Here is a 5,394-nt window from a genome sequence, read left to right on the forward strand (position 1 = left end):
TGACAACATCAAGGCGCACGCCACAAATCTGAGGAGAAGCTCGGCCAAACAGGCAGACTTCCAAAACGTATCAATACAATGTTTGGATACTATTATACTGCGGTATTCAAACTGTTTATATATGCTGAGTATTGATATTGCGAATGTGAATTTTAGACATCCGCGGAGTAAGTTAAGTTATTTAGGTACATAAAAAAATTGGAAAGTTAGTAAATTTTAATAATGCTTATTTAACTTAGTACCAATTTAAAAATTGGAACATTATATTTAATAAATGACTTTCATCATCACTTGAAGAATCTAGCATAATGGCCAGATCGTTGTTTTAACAGCTCTTGCAAGCCAAACCAGATGTGTCAGGTTTTTCTAAAGATTTTTAAAAAGAACTTTTCATTCTCATGCCTTTGGCTCTTTCAGAATTTGGGGAACCTGTAATGTCATCAGCGTTTTGCAATTTTAGTTTTTGTAATTAATTTTTAATATTTTCTTTTGCGACTGGTTTGAAAAATTTGTGCTTATAACGAACTAAATAGGTGTATATATAAATATAAATTATTATTTTCCAGGAATGAAAAGTTTTAGCAAATTCTGTTTTCAAAGTCGTGGCTGCCAGCCAAATCGGATCAGAATATTGTTTTTTTTTTTTTTTAAGTACCCCGTTTTTAATAAGAATTTGAATTATTGGAATCACGGATGGTGAAGGTGTCAGACAGTTACGTAATTCTTACCTAATTAAAGATCAGACCTATAGGTTTTTAATTATTTGAGCATCGATTCTGTTTGTAGCCAGACGATGTCTGATCACCGCCTGATCCTCTTTAATCTGCACGGAATTTCCAACACCCCCTCGAAATACAGAAACCCCCACAGGACTAATTGGGAAAGATATAGTAACACACTTAAGCGTAAACTAAGTTAGCTCCCACTAAATACAACTGTCAATACAGTTGAGGTTCTTGATAATAGAGTAAATAATCTAGAAGAGGTTATGAAGAAAGCCTTTGAAAGATCAACTCCAGTTAGTACAGCAAGAAAGAAATCCCCACCCTGGTGGAATGGGGATCTCAGAGCCCAAAGAGACAAAATAAGGAAAATCTACAATGATTTCTTTACCACTAAAAACTAAGATCTTATAAAAAGGAATTGAGAAAATCTAAAACTAAATCCTGGCAATCTTACTACTCTTCTATAGAGAACTCTAACGACTCAGCCCGGCTCAGCAAAATCCTATCAACNTCTCAGAGCCCAAAGAGACAAAATAAGGAAAATCTACAATGATTTCTTTACCACTAAAAACTAAGATCTTATAAAAAGGAATTGAGAAAATCTAAAACTAAATCCTGGCAATCTTACTGCTCTTCTATAGAGAACTCTAAAGACTCAGCCAGGCTCAGCAAAATCCTATCAAAAGAACACACAAATATCACACTCATTAAGGGAGAAAACGGGGTGTGGACGAACACAGCTAGTGATTCTCTAAACACGTTAGTCAAGTTCCATTTCCCGGGTTGTATTCGACATCCACCCACATCAGGGTCAATTGAACCTGGTTCAACTAGCAGTATACTGTTGAACTCGATCGTGAGCAGGGAAAAGATTTCTCCCTCTTTAAATCCCCTGGACCACATAGCGTAATCCCAGCAATGCTCCAGAGGGTGAAGTAAGAGATATCACCGTTGAGACTATTTTTAAGGCTACTATTACCTTGTGCTACATTCCTAAAAGCTGGAGAAGGGTAAAAGTCGTGTTCATACCCAAGCCAGGAAGGAAAAACCACGAAATAGCAAACGATTTTAGACCCCTAAGACTTACCTCCTTTGTTCTTAAAACAATGGAAAGGCTTCTCGGCATTTATATAAGATCGCTGTTAGGTGAAGCGACACTCTCAACAGCACAACATGCATACATCAAAGGCAGATCCACTGAATCTGCTTTACATGAAGTGGTGAGATTAATAGAAAAATCGTTGCACTTTAAACAATATACTCTGGCGGCATTTCTTGACATCGAGGGCGCATTTAATAACATTGAGGTTGACACCATCATAGACTCTTTTATAGATATTGATGTTGACGACAGTGTTTGTAGATGGATACGATCGATGCTAGTCAATATAATCATTCAGGAAACAAATGGGGCTAACTCTATTACACATCATGTGAACAGGGGCACTCCAAAGGGCGGAGTGCTCTCACCACTGCTATGGGTGATAGCCCTGAACGGTATATTGCTAGAACTCAATAGAGGGGGAGTCAAAGTTGTGGCGTATGCGGATGATGTTGTAATAGCAGCCACAGGTCCATTCCTCTCTACCGTTAGCGAAATCCTTGAAGGAACCCTGGGAAGGCTACACGCCTGGGCTACGAGAAGCGGCCTAAATGTGAACCCAGCCAAGACAGAACTTATCCTATTTACAAACAGACACAAACTACCACAATTCAAGCTACCATCGCTAGACGGCAAGGCACTCTCATTGTCCCCCAGCGCAAAGTATCTTGGAGTCGTGCTGGATAACAAACTTAACTGGAAAACCAATGTCGAATTCCGTAGACAGAAGGCCTACATAGCATACTACACTTGCAAGAGAATCTTCAGTAGAAACTGGGAACTTAATCCTAAACTTGTGATGTGGATGTATACCGCGATCACAAGACCAATTCTAACATACGGCGCCTTAGTTTGGTGGCCCGACCTAAGCAGACAATATAATGTCAGCAAGCTAAGAAGCATACAAAGGGCAGCAAGCGCAGGAGTAACAGGCGCACTAAGATCCTGCCCGGCAGAAGCTTTAAACGCCATCCTCAATTTAATTCCTATTGATCTCCACCTGAAAGAAGTGGCTATGAAATCGGCGGTCAGACTCAGAGAGTCAGGCCTTTGGAGGACTCGACACTTCGGACATGGGTTGATCATAAATCAAATGCAATTAAATAGGACGACAGATTATATGGTAGGCAATTTGGACTTCAGCTGTAACGTGCAAGTGCTATTTCCATCCAGAAGGGACTGGAGAAGAGACCGAGTGGCCGACCGAGAGAAGATCTCTCTATACACCGATGGATCCAAGATGGATTGCGGTGTGGGAGCAGGTGTCTACTCCAAGGAACTCTTCGTGGCTCTGTCTCTACGGTTAGGAAATAATGCAAGCATCTTCCAAGCGGAAGTCCTAGGGATCCTAGAGAGATCCTAGAAGCCTGCAAAATCCTATGCAATAGAGTTGGACACAGGATAAAAGCAACAATATACTCTGACAGCCAGGCGGCGCTATTGGCAATAGCGTCACCGGTTACCAAATCTAAGCCAGTTGGGGAATGCAAAGTAATATTGCGCTCAGTGTCTCAGTCAAATACCGTCTCTCTTGTCTGGGTTCCCGGACATAGGAACATAGAAGGCAATGAGAAGGCGGATGAGTTGGCGAAGGCAGGAGCCGGTTTGGATGAATCCCAGGCGGTGGCACTGGGTTGCCCCCTTGGAGTAGTCCAAAGAGAGATTACTACGCATTTCCTTGAACTGGCTAGACGGAGGTGGTCAGATATACAGACTTGTAAGATAGCGAGAAAACTATGGCCTGACTATAACAGGGCGAAAACCTTGGACCTGCTTAGCAGATCAAGGCCAGAGGTATTTAGAATTATAGCAACAATCACGGGCCACGGGCCCATAGGGAAACATGCTGCAAAAATAGGTCTATGATTTGCCGCAGCTGTCAACTAGAAGATAGCGAAGAAAGTGTCCAGCATTTCCTGTGTGAATGTCCAGGCCTTTCGAACATTAGACACAAGACGTTAGGGAAACATCTAGTAGCAGAACTAACCGATCTATCAGGAGCTACCATTAGCGAAATTGGCAGATTCATTAGAGAGTCGAAATGGTTCGACCTAGCAACATAGGAAGTGCATACACAAAATATTTATCCCCCGCGAGAAGTGCATCAAAATGGCGCAATAATGCGCTAATTGTGTCCTGGGCAGCGACTAGGAAGCACTGCAACCAACCAACCAATAATAATCGTAGGCATCAGCTCTGCATCGTCACTGTCAAAAGAACAGACTTAGCCTCTACATGTGCAACAATGTATTATTTTTCTGAGTAGGGTTGCCACCTATTAAAAAGTTAAAAGATTTTCCCCGTTTGTTGGATTACAAAATGAGATACCAAATGAAAGGGCCTGGCCTTCGCATGTACAAAAGCTTTAATTTTTTTAATAGGTTTGCCACCTATTTAAAAATTACTATCTTCTATACATAGTATAGAGGAAAGATATTTTGACCACGCTAATCTCAAAAACTACTGAACGGATTTATATGAGATTTTTTAAATATAATCTGCATTGATAGGAATATTATCTTTAGTACCATAAATTCCTATAGGGTTTCCACCTGTATAAAAAAATGTTAGAGCCGCGCTGTTCATTGGATTACAAGAAGTGAGGTGTCAAATGAAAGGGCTCGGCTTTTAGATTTTCAATAATGTATTACTTTTTGAGTAGGGTTGCCACTTTTTAAAAATTATAAGATCTTCACCGTTTGTTGGACTAAACACTGAGGTACCACGTGAAAGGATATGGTCTCTGCATGTGCAATAAGTTTTTATTTTTTGTTTGAGTGGGGTTGCCACCTATTTTAAAATTATGTATATATAATACGTGAGGGCAATATTTGTTAATGACATTAGATTTGCACAGTTCATTCAATAAAAAAAAAATGAGGTGTCAAAGGAAAAGGCTTGACCTTCCGAGTTGCAGTAAGGTTTTATTTTTCGAAGAGGGTTGCAACCTGCCCGAAAAGTTAAAAAATGTGGGCTGTTCGTTAGATTACAAGAAATGAGGTGCCAAATGAAAGAGCTTGGCCTCCAGATGCGCAATTATATATTATTTCTTAGTAGGGTTGCAACCTGTTTAGTTGTCAATCGCATCTGACTTAATTTCTACACATTCACATACACATACGCGGCCGGCTAGTATACTTATATAAATGTGAATGTCTGCTTGTTTATTACCTTATAACTTTTGAACGGCGATACGGAATCGCACGAAACTTTGCACACTTATTTGTTTTTATCCCGGGAATTTTATAGGCATAGAGAAAAATCGGCAGTAGTGGAAAAGGAGGCGTGGCATCTCCCATACTAACTAAAATTTTCATGCTGTATATCTCTTAAAATATTTACGGTAGAGTACTGGAACTTGGTGTCGAGATAAATGGAATTAATTCCATAATCATGGGAAAAAATAAGCGGAATTGGAAAAGTGGGCGAGGCACCTACCATAGGCGTTAAATATTTAATCAGCTATAACTTCGGAACCGTAAGTCACATGAACTTGAAATTTGGTTTGCAGACATATCTATGGTAGGTGCTTTTAGTAAGGTATATACATAAATGAGTCTGTAAAAG

The sequence above is a fragment of the Rhagoletis zephyria genome, unplaced genomic scaffold, assembly GCF_001687245.7.
Source record: "Rhagoletis zephyria isolate East Lansing unplaced genomic scaffold, Rhagoletis_zephyria_1.1 Rzeph_scaffold_00425, whole genome shotgun sequence".
Classification (NCBI taxonomy): Eukaryota; Metazoa; Arthropoda; class Insecta; order Diptera; family Tephritidae; genus Rhagoletis; species Rhagoletis zephyria.